Genomic DNA, 12,412 nt, shown 5'->3' with positions numbered 1-12,412 from the left:
ATCCTGCTCAAGGTGTCACCATGCTTATGGTCTGGGCACCGGGTCTAGGCCCAGAATCTCACCTGACTCTCTCCAGGCTCCCCAGGGACCAAAGCTCTATTGTGGGATCTCAGGCCTGCCTTCCTAGAATTCCAGCCCTGGCCTCCTGCCAAGCCCTGCTCCCCACCACCCTCCATTGCCTTGTTCCCATTAAAAAATGGTCAATTTCTTTAACATAGCCATATTGATACCATTCCTCCAGAAAACCTGCTGACAAAGTGCTAATAGAATCACTCACCTATAGCCTGGACTTGGTCAGTAATACTAGCAACAGCAACACAGCATTCACAGCTAGTGAACACATACTCCCTGTGACCTCTAAGTCTCCACTCTTTCTTGGTTTCTCTTCTATATCACTGGTTCCTCCTTCTCTGTATATTTTTCTGGTTCCTCTTCATTTTCCTGACTTAGGTCTAAACATTGGAGGGCCCCTCAATCCTCCTTCTCTTCTCTGTCCTTGTTTATACCAGATCACCTCATCCAGGTTCATAGATTGAAGGTCTATCTCTCTATGCTGACAGCTCCTAAATTTATATCTGTAGCCCCGGCCTGTTCCCGGAACTCCAGGCTTGAATACTCAACTCCTACTCAATGCCTTGACCTGGACATCTAAAAGACATGGCCCACACACTATCCAAAACCAAACCTTTATTTTTCCCCCAAACCTGTTCATTCCACAGCCTTCCCTAGCTCCGGAAATGGCTACATGGCACCTTCATTCTTCCAGCACTCAGACCAAAACCAGTTTAAGCACTCTTCTTTGATGTGTTTCTTTTATTCACACGCCACAGTCAATGTATCAGCAAATCCCTTTGGTTCTACCTTCAAAATATATCCACCACTTCCCCTGCTGCCACTGTTCCTAGCCTCTGAGGTCTTGACCACGGCCTCCTGGGCTCCACGTCCTGGCCCACTCCCACCTCCCTGGTTTTGTCTCCTGCCACTCCTCCTGCTTTGCTCCTGCTGCACCAGCCTTCTTGCTGCTCCTCAGGCAAAGTGGCCCACTCTTGCCTCAAGGCATTTGACTGTTGTCCTCTCACCTGGAATTCTCTCCCCCAGACACTCACATTGCTGGCTCTCTCATTTTCTTGTGGTCCCTGCCCAGATGTCACCTCCTCAGTGACACCTCCCCAGACCACCCTATTTAAGATAACAAACCCTCCCACACTCCGCACTCTATATCCCTCTTGTTTGCATTTTTTTTAATTGCACTTATTACCACCTGGCATGTCACATGTGTATTCATATAAAAATAAAATATTACATATTTCTCAGTTGTTTATTATCTGCCTCTCCCCTCTAGAATATCAAACTCCATGAAAGTGGAGAATTGGAATTGCGTACTGCTAGGCTCCAGCTCTAGAACAGTGCCTAGCTCATAGTTCAGTAGTTACTAAAGTTGTTGAATCAATCAGGCGTAGAGAGGCTAAATTCATTTGCCAAGGCCACAAAACTAGCAAACGTAGAAACTCAAGAGGGTTAGCTAACTTGCCCAAGGTCACAGAGTGAAGGGCAAAGCTGGGATTCAAGCCCAGGTCTGAATTAACCGCTGCTCTTTCCAGCTCTCGATCCTCCCAAGGCCAACCACCTGCATTTGCCCAACTGCCACCTTCCTGGACAGTATCCTGCCCTTCAGCCTCTCCCTAGTTCAGTTCACTCTTTAGAAAACATAAGAAAGTTTATGTGCTCTGTATAATTATAGCATAATATATGCTTAGCCTAGAAAATATTTTTAAAAAGTAGAAAGAAAAAAAATATCAATTGCCCAGAATCCAGAGACCATCACGGTTACTATGTTGTTACTTTATTCCAGTCTTTTCTATGACATTTGTTCATAATAGGGATCATCATTATAATCCAGCCACTAGTCACAAATCCTTGGTTCTAATCTCAACATAAGAGAAGCGAAGGTGTATGATGGGTGTAGAAAGACAGGCAGGCTTTGGAGAGAAGACACAAAGACCGGAGGTCTCCCCAGGCAGAGACAGACTAGCAGGAATGCACAAGAAAGATCTGAGGGGCGGAGGTGGGGAATGTGGATTGCTGTCTCAAAAGGATCTCTAGGCAAAGTCAGGGGTACAATCAGGTGGGAGGAAGGTGAGGAGAGCTAAGAACAACAGCCGAGGCTGTGGAATTTGAACTCAAAAAAGGAAGCCTCCAGAGATTCCTGCATGTGGGGTGGAGATACTGGAAATAGGGAGACCATTTAGAGATAAAGGGCTCTTATCAGAGATAATTCAGAGGCAGAAGCAATAGAATGGAATGTGGAGGTCATAAGAAAGGGAGGACTCAGAGATCACTCCGAAGGTGAGTGGCTGAGTGACTGGGTGAAAAGTGGTGGTGTTAGTGAGACTCACAAAGAGGGAATGTGGCCTGACGCACTCAGTTCTGGATGTTGAGAAGTGGTAGACACAGTTCTATAAGTGGCAATGACCTAAAGGAGTTTGTAAATGCAGATGTTTCCCTGAGAAAGGAGAAACTGGTGAGGGAAACAAAGGGTGAGAAATGAACATAGGGCCTTCTCCAGCCAAGACCCTCCGAAGACACTGCCCCCCAGACCAAACCTGCGCTCACTTGCCTGCACTCACTTGAAGGGCCCACCATATTCCAGGCCTACTTGCCTCCTCCTGCCTTCCTCTGCCTCCACTCAGGGAGGCCCTCCTCTCCTGACGGACCAGCACCTTCTCCAGCACTAACTGTCCAGCCACACCGCTTAGCTTGTCCCCATGTGCTGGGTTCAGCGTTCCCTGATGGGTTCCCATGTCTTGCTCCCTAACCTCTCCCGCCATCTCTGCCCCCGGAGCAGAGATGCTCCGGGGTCTCCTGGCTATGTATGCTTGGAGCCACAGCAGCAGGCACACAGCAAAACCTCCACAAATGCCCCATGCCTTGAATTCCCTTTCCACGCTTCTCTCACCATCCAATCCCCAACTCTATCCGCTTCACTCCCCACTAATGGCTGCGCTTGACTCTGAGAGTTGCAGGTAACCTTGGGGTATTTGTGTCAAACATTGCTGATTGGGGCTAACTTAGCCATGTAAGGGTGGTTTCCAGTACAAACTCCTCCATCAACTACCCAGACCAGCTTTAATGTGCCGGCAAATCGCCTGGGATTCTTGTTAAAATGCAGATTCTGGTTTGGTGGCCTGGGGTGGGCCCGGGATCCTGAGTTCCTAACAAGCTCCCAGGTGATACTGATGGAGTACACTTTGAGTAATGAAGACCTGGGTGCCTTTGGGTGTCGGTTTAACCCCTCTTGGCCCCAGTTTTCTCATCCACCAAATAGGGCTCTGACCACCTCACTGGGTTACCACAGGATCAAATGAGTTAGTGTTCCTGAAAATAAAACAAAAACCAAAGGCACCGAACGAATGTCAGATGTCACCACCTATCTCATGCGTTGCTGCCAGGATGAGTGTGATAAAGTACATAAAAGGCCTTAGCAGGTGTGCAGTAGATATTAGTTGCTCCCCCTCCAGAGGCTGCAAGGTTGTATGCATAATGGCCTGATGCCTGGGCAGGGAGACTGTTCTCAAATTTCAGGCAAATAAGGGATTACTCTGAGCTGGGGTGGAGGCAGGAGGATGGAAAGGAGGGAACGTGTTAGGGGGACCCAGTTCCACAAGGCCTGGCTACAACAGAGCTGAGAAAGCACAGGCCTGGGCCTTTCCAAGGGAATCCCACCCCCACTCCCCAAAGCAAAACTGTGTCTCTAGAAGCCGTCCAGAGCTCCATGCTCTCCCCCCAAAACCCCCACCAACTCAGCTCCCGAGTCTCCAATAATGCTGCATGCTTAGGCTGCCCTGCTTGTCTGACCCCTCCTACCCTCGGAATCTGGCATTGACCTGGACCACATCCCCTCGTCTCCTCCCATCACCCCGTTACACATGACCTTTGATGTTCGTGACAGACTTCCACACCGACGCCAGCCTATTCTGGGTGGAGTTCCATTCTGCCTGATCTGTGTGACAGGTTGTACACCCACTGCCATCTCACAGCTAGTTACAGTGGGATGAGTGTGAAAGCCATTACCAGCAGCGGATGACTACGCTTTGGTGACTAACTGGGTACCTGTGCCAAGGGAGAAGATTTGAAAATAATTCCTAGGTTTCAAGCCTGGGAGGTGGAAGAACGATGGGTTCAATCTGGAGCGTTGAGCTGTGGGGCCAGCAATGGTGGGGTAGCAAAGTGGAAGTTGGAGGCAGGTAGAAGTGTGGGACTGGAGTTACCAGAGAGGTCAGGTGGGGATGGGGGGTTTAGAGACACTCATATAGATGTAATTGCTGAATCTGTGTAGAGAGAAAAGAGCAGAAGACTGAAGATTAGACATTTGGGAACATCTCCGTCAACCCATGAAACCAAAATAAATTCTCAGGAGACAGTCATTCTGACCAAATTCTCAAACACACTGTGTTCTCTCTCGGGTCCCAAATGGCTTCCATCCTGGCCCTATCATGCAAGGGGCTATAGAGCGGAGGGCAGGAAGGCAGTTGGGGCCTGGGCCTCACTTTTTCAACAGGTCTCAAATTTAGACTCTTGGTGTTATTTCCAAATAGGATTTTATGTACAGTCACAGAAAGGCCCCGAGAGAAATGAAAAGAAAGATATTTATCAATCATATTTAAATGTGTGGCTCAGTAACTGGTCTTGCTGCCTAAAATGCACAAAGGATTCATATTTCCCTAAAATTCTGTGAATAGTACAATTATATTTTATTGCATCTTTTATGTTAAAGTATTAGTCAGTTACAGGTGAACATTTAAAATCTACCGCAATTTTGTAATCCTACCCTGGCATTCTTCATTGTTTAATAAAGGAGTCCCCAAAATCAGAACTGAGGAAGACTGTCTTTGCTTCTGTTTCTGACCAAATAGCCAAGAAGTCTAGCTCCTGGTCTTCAGGGATTTTGCTATTCAGCCTGAGTTATCAACTGATGTCCTCAGCTACTTCTGAAGTCAGTTTGTCCTGGAGTCTGAATTCACCTGGACTCAGAATATTTTTCTTTAACTCTACCTCCCACCTTAGGCTTAACTTACCCTTAAAAAAATTTTTTTAATAATTCAAAAAAAACTTCATTTTTTAATTTTAGCTCTCTGACTTGGTGCCTGAGCCTTCAACACTTTCACAACGATTTTCTGCTCCTCAATAAGGAAATCACGCTTCGTCGTGTCACAGACACATTTAGCACACATGGCACCACCACAGGCCCTGCTGACATGTTTTTCATTTGACAACCTCATAAGAACTTTAGTCTCACAGCACAAACTCCTCGAAGTCAGCCTGGGCACATGCCGCATGCGGATTCTGGTGCTTTCCCAAGCTTCTTGGTATAAAGGGAAACAATTCTATTACCAGGGATTCAGGATTGCCTAGTTTTGTTAGAGGCTGTATTGTAGGATAGCCTACAACAGTATGTCAAGTGCTAGACCATTCTGAATGCCTCTAGACACCATCCCCAGAAAAAATTTTTTACTTTTAATTTTGGTAATATGCATATAACATAAAATTTGCCATCTTAGCCATTTTTAAGTGTACAGTTCAGTAGTGTTAAGTACATTCACATTATTGTGCAACCAATTTCCAGAACTCTTTTCATCTTGTGAAGCTGAAGTTCTGTACCCATTAAATAACAACGCCCCATTGCCCCCTTCCTTTAGCCCCTGGCAACCACCATTCCACTTTCTGTCTCTATGATTACCTATTTATCCATCGATGGACACCTGTGTTGCTTTCACCTTTTGGCTATTGTAAATAATGCTGCTATGAGCATGGGTGTACAAATATCTCTTTGCGACTCTGCTTTCAATTCTTTTGGATATATATACCCAGAAGAAGTGGAATTGCTGGATCATATGATAATTCTATTTTTAATATTTTGAGGAATGAACATACTGTTTTCCATAAGTGGATGCACCATTTTACATTCCCACAAACAGTGCAGGTTCCAACTTCTCCACACCTTTGAGAACACTTGTTATTTTATTTTCTGCTTTTTTGGTAGTAGCCATCCTAATGGGTGTGAGGTGGTATCTCATTGTGGTTTTGATTTGCATTTTTCTAATGATTAGTAATATTGAGCATCTTTTCACGCGTTTATTGGCCATTTGTGTATCTTTTCTGGAGAAATGTCTATTCACCTCCTTTGCCCATTTTTTAAGAGTTGTTTGTTTTAGTTTTTGTTGTTTAGTCGTAGGAGTTCTTTATATACTGGAGATTAACCTCTTATCAGATATATGATTTGCAAATATTTTCTCCTATTCCTTATGTTGCCTTTTCATTCTGTTGATTGTGTCCTTCGATGCACAGAAGTTTTTTATTTTAATTTTTTTTGTATGAGAAAGATCAGCCCTGAGCTAACATCTGATGCCAATCCTCCTCTTTTTGCTGAGGAAGATTGGCCCTCAGCTAACATCCGTGCTCATCTTCCTCTACTTTATATGGGACACCGCCACAGCATGGCTTGACAAGCAGTGCTTCAGTGCACGCCCGGGACCCGAACCTGGGAACCCTTGGGCCGCCCAAGCGGAGCGTGTGCACTTAACTGCTGCACCACCAGGCTGGCCTCAGAAGTTTTTTATTTTACTGTAGTATAATTTATATATTTTTACTTTTGTTGCCTTTGCATTTGGTATCGCATATAAGAAATCATTGTCAAATCCAATGTCATGAAGCTTTTACCCTATGTTTTCTTCTAAGAGTTTTATAGTTCCAGCTCTTATGTTTAGGTCTTTCATTCATTGTTTTTTTTTTTTAAATTCCATCTGTTTCATTTTATTTTACTGTTTTTGTGTGAGGAAGATCAGCCCTGAGCTAACATGCAATGCCAATCCTTCTCTTTTTGCTGAGGAAGATTGGCCCTGGGCTAACATCTGTGCCCATCTTCTTCTACTTTATATGGGACGCCGCCACAGCATAGCATGGCTTGACAAGCCATGCGTCGGTCAGCGCCCGGGATCCCAATCTGCGAACCCCGGGCCACTGGTGCAGAGCACACGCACTTAACTGCTACGCCACCGGGCCGGCCCCATCATTCATTTTGAGTTAATTTTTTTATATGGTGTAAGGTAAGGCCTCTTTTGTTTTGAAAGCAGCATTTTTTTCTGATTATAAAATTAATTCATGTTCTTTGTAGAAACTTTGGAAAAGTATAAGCAAAATAAAAATAATTCCTAATCAGTGGTGTGCTGGTAAAACTGCTTGATTTATGGTGTTTGCCAGTTTCACCATGGTCGATTTTAACCAACTTCAAACTACCTATGTAATATCACTAAATGCAGAGTAGGAAAGAAATGCACAATTGGCTCGCACACTGTTGCTATTAATCCACCACCTGGCCTAATCCACCACCTGGCCATAGCAATAACCTGTGTATGTGGCAGTCACTCATAGTCAGCTATCCCATGGCCGTTTCCTATCCTCTTCTCCCTTAGCCACTTCCACTGCAACTCGGGGTGTCATGTGACCTAGTGACTTATTGCTGGCCAATGAGATTGAGAGGAAATCTTTTCAGGGGAATTTGGGGAAAGTTTTTCCTTCTCTGATAAATATAAAGAAGCATGCTAATGAGGTCCTTCTCTGCCTCCCTGTTGCTCCCTGCCTTTGGATGTGATTTTGTGAGTATATGATGCTTGGAGTTGATGCAGCCTTCTTGTGAGTATGAGGAGAAGACCGTGAGAATTTTAGAGATGCAACTCAGCAACTGGACTTTGTGGAACTGCTGAACTAAACCCGAGAAATGCCTATCTTCAGATTTCTTAAGTAAATAACAAAATTTTTATGGTTTAAACCAGGGATCAGCACACTCTTTCTGTAAAGGGCCAGATAGTAAATATTTTAGGCTTTGTGGGCTGTACAGTGTCTATCACAACTACTCAACTCTACTGTTGTAGCATGAAAACAGCTGTAGACAACACGTAATAGAATGAGCATGACTGTGTTCCAACAAAACTTTATTATGGACACTGAAATTTGAATTTTATGTAATCTTTTTTTTTTTGTTTTTTTGGTGAGGAAGATTAGCCCTGATCTAACATCTGTTGCCAATCCTCCTCTTTTTGCTGAGGAAGATTGGCCCTGAGCTAACATCCATGCCCGTCTTCCTCTACTTTATATGTGGGACACCTGCCACAGCATGGCTTGATAAGCAGTGCGTAGGTCCACACCTGGGATCCAAAACTGTGAATCCCAGGCCACCGAAGTGGAGCTTTCGAACTTAAGCACTAGGCCACGGGGCCAGTCCCAGAATTTTATGTAATCTTAACATTTCACAAAATCTTATTCTTCTTTTGATTTCAGTTCAATTATTAAAAAATTTAAAAACCATTCTTAGCTCGTGCGCTCTACAAAAACAGGTGACAGTCCAGATTTGGTCTGTGGGCCATAGTTTGCTCACCCCTGGTTGAAGTCCCCACTAGTTGGATATTCTGTTACTGCAACCAAAAGTAGTCCTAGTCCTAGTTGAATAAAGGACTGTCCTTAAACACACACACAACTGAGCTTCATCCACTTTTAATCCCAGAGGAGTCAAAGATGCAGAGCTGATTTTCCCCATAGTTGATTTTACCTAACATTAATCAACACACACTAGGAAACATATTGAACATGCTGAAATTGGAATAACACAATAATATTATATAATAATCATATATAATATTATAACATAATACTCCCCGGTTGACAAGCCCCATACGCACATGGGGCTTCCAATTAACTTTTCTGTGTCCCACTCTTAAATATGTGTGTAGACAAGAGTCCCAAGGATGATGGCCAAGAGACCTCATGACCACCCTAAATAGCAGCCCTAAAGAGCAGCCCGTACAGTACAGACTGGATCAGGTCAAAGGCACTGGGAGAGATTTCTTCAAGATGATGAAACTAATGGAACACTCATTGCATTTGAACACGTTGAGAGATTAATACCATTCTGGCAGGAGGGGAAATTTGGGATTGAATTAGCAATAAGTACATAGAAAATCAGGCAAATGAAAAACAAGATATGTAGTAACTCCGGAGATAACAGAATTGTGCAGGAAATGAAACATAATCCATTGGGATAATTGAGAGGTCGGGGCGGGACGGGGAGGGTGTGGTCTGTGGGAAGTCGATCCTCACCTTCTATAATAAGAAGCACCTAAAACTCTTCATTAGTGCCAGCAGCAACACCACCCCCTTTCTAATATATTCTCTGTTTTTGCTTCAGCTCATCAGAATTGTCTTCTATTGCTTGAAACTAAAAGAATCCTAGTTGAAACCTTAGGCATGTGGTCTCTGGCTAATCACTTCCCGTCCCTGGGTCTGGAGCTCCTCACCCATGTAACAGTCCCTATTCTTTGATTCCCTATTCTTTGATTCTGTACATCTTTCAACCTTCTTCACCTCCTCTCTCCCCTACTCAGCTTCCTACTGGTATCTGCCACACCCATTTACCAAACTAAACTTCCCTTGGGGTGTGTGCCCTGGTCATGTTGTGTCACAGTGAGAGATGTTGAGAAACCCTGAGTGCAGAAAGCCTGCCCAGGCAGGGCCTGGGGGAAGGGATGGGGGACAGAACTCTGAGTTTCCAGTATTCAGGTGCAATTACTGCTCCCTAATCTTGGACTTACAGAGTCTAAGATTTGATTGTCTACCCTTTAAATTGCAAGTTGATTTATTTACAATTTTTATTCCACCTATCTCTTAGACAAATTTGAATCAACGTTACAAAATTAATAAAATATAGGCAAAGACAATTAAAAAATAAAGACAGATAGGGGCCAGCCTGGTGGCGTAGTGGTTAAGTTTGTGCTCTCCGCTTTGGTGGCCCGGAGTTCGCAGGTTCAGATCCCGGGCACAGACCTATCAACCGCTTATCAAGCCATGCTGTGGCAGGCATCCCACATATGAAGTAGAGAAAGATGGGCACAGACGTTAGCCCAGGGCCAATCTTCCTCAGCAAAAAGAGGAGTATTGGCAGCAGATGTTAGCTCAGGGCTAGTCTTCCTCAATAAATAGGTAAAGACAGACCAAAGCTCAAGTAAAAAGATCGGGGAAATGAAGGTTTCAAGGATCTTGTGATGATGGATTGCTTTAATGAGGTGCCAAATCTTGTTCTAAGTAGGTTGGTGGATAAGACAAAATAGAAATCACATCATTTGAGAGTTATTTCACATTCAAAAAACATTTATTGACTACTGAATGACTCAGGATTATGTTTGGCTGCATAGAACAGAAAAAAGCTAACAGCAGTCTGTTTATTTTGAGAGTAAAATAAGTCTAGAAGTAGGGAAACCAGGGTTTGTATGACATCTTTCTGGTCATCAGGGACCCAAGATCCCTCACCGTTCAATATGGCTTTTCAAGCCATGGCTATGACATTTGCATTCCAGATAGAAGTGAAGAGGAAGAGGGAGAAGGGATTTTCCCTTCTGTTTTAAGGAGACTACCAGGAAGTCCCACATAATACTTCCACTTACATTTTAACATCCTGAACTTAATCACATGGACGCATTCAGCTACAAAGGAATCCGGGAAATGTCATCTTTTAGCTCAGTGCATTGCTACCCCAATTGGGCTCATGAATGAATGCTGAGGTAGGCAATAGCAGTTTCTGCTACAAACACTCACTATGTGGCAGGTGCTTCTGGGCCCAAGAAATACAAAGAAAAGACAACACAGTCCTTGCCCTGAAAGAATTCATAAATTCTCAGAAAGTATTAATAATCATACCATTAAAAAAAATCTTGAAAGAGGTGAACAAAGACTTGTGGGAGAAAAAATGAGGTAGCAATGAGTTCTGTCTAGAGAAATAGGGAAAGATGCATAGAGACAGTGACAATTGAGCTGGGCCTTAAGTGGAATGGAAATTCAGAGCAGAGGAGCAAGTGTTCCAGGTGCAGGAAGGAGCATGCACGAAGAGAAGCAATAAAACAGGTGAATTCATCGGGGCTAATTTTGATCAGGTTTCGACGTCTTTAAAATAGGGTTGTCGGGGTCCTGGTAGAAGATAAGGCCAAAATAAGGTGGTGAGGGCCCAAAAAACTCCACTGAAAGGAGGTTGGTAATTTTGGAAGGAATGGGACACCCTAAGGACGCAGGGGTATCAAGGGGTCAGATCCTCGTGCTCAAAAGAGAACCATAGAATGAGAGAAAAAATGAACTAAGGCAGGGGGGACATGGGAAGCAAAGTGACCGGCTAAGGGGCAAGCTAATTCTTCAAGTGATATGGATTAAAGACCTGAACTAAGCAAGGGAGCACATGGGGATGAGGAGGAGAGAATGGTTCTCAGAGACAAAAGTTGGTTTATCACAGGTTGGAAGTAGAGAGTGAAGAAAAGGCAGAGACAACTAGAGAACTCTGGGGTGTCTAGTTAACCCCTCGGTGGCTTCTGCTTCTCAGTCTCTTCTAACCCTTCCGTTAATCAATGTGCCCTGACATGCCTAGCACAGCTCTTGGCACTGGGAATTTAGTGGTGAGCAAGACAGATATGCTTGCAGCCCTCCTGGAACTCACGTCTGGTGGGGAGAGGTACAAATTAGCTGAGGAATTTAAACATAACGTGGGGACAGGTACAAGCATGCACTATCTGGAGGCAACTTCAAGAAGCAGAGTCTAGAGAAAATTGTTGATGAGTGGCAAAGCAAAGCATGGGAATCAGGGCTAGATCTGGCCGCTTCGGTACAGTCACTGGACGCTGGGTTGTACGAAAGCTTCTTTAGAAGGTCCAATGCCCTGCCCCCACCACCCAGTCTCTAGGAGAACACACAGTAGTCTTTAGTTAGTGAGGGCATTTCTCCAGGCACCTGAGAAGAAAGTTCAGATTCATCCAGCCTAGAATAACACCCCACGATAGTGAGGGCATGAGAAGGTAAGAACCTTCTTTCCTGAACTGTAGGTGGAATGTGTAACTAGTTAGGCCTTTCTGGAAGGCAACTTGGCAATAATATAAAACACCTTGGGAATATATATTCCCTTGACCAAGGGATTCTTCTAGAAATCTATCTAAAAGAAATAATTAAGGATGTAAGCAAACTATTTATATATTACAAAATATTAGAAATGACCTTTGTGTCTAACAATTGAGAATTTTCAAGCAAATTCCTCTGATGGAATTCCATTCAGCCATGAACATCCATCCCAGTCATTTTAAGGTATATTTTGAGTAGGTGTGTGAATATGTGAATTTTCTTTTTTTTTTTTTTTTTTATAAATTTAATTTTATTTATTTTTTTCCCCAAAGCCCCAGTAGACAGTTGTATGTCATAGCTGCACATCCTTCTAGTTGCTGTATGTGGGACATGGCCTCAGCATGGCCGGAGAAGTGGTGCCTCGGTGCATGCCCGGGATCCGAACCCGGGTCGCCAGCAGCGGAGCGCGCGCACTTAACTGCTAAGCCAC

The 12,412-nt window shown here is 44.1% G+C and overlaps 1 pseudogene; it reads right to left on the bottom strand.

Annotated features, from left to right (window-relative positions):
• Window positions 1-5,111: 5,111 nt before the first annotated feature.
• LOC101400279 (large ribosomal subunit protein eL34 pseudogene) lies at window positions 5,112-5,470 on the bottom strand (annotated as a pseudogene).
• Window positions 5,471-12,412: the final 6,942 nt, after the last annotated feature.

This window comes from Ceratotherium simum, chromosome 11 (genome assembly GCF_057802395.1).
Source record: "Ceratotherium simum simum isolate JZ-2026a chromosome 11, ASM5780239v1, whole genome shotgun sequence".
Classification (NCBI taxonomy): Eukaryota; Metazoa; Chordata; class Mammalia; order Perissodactyla; family Rhinocerotidae; genus Ceratotherium; species Ceratotherium simum.
The sequence above is the reverse complement of the archived record's forward strand: the minus strand, read 5'-3'. Positions and strand labels throughout refer to the sequence as shown.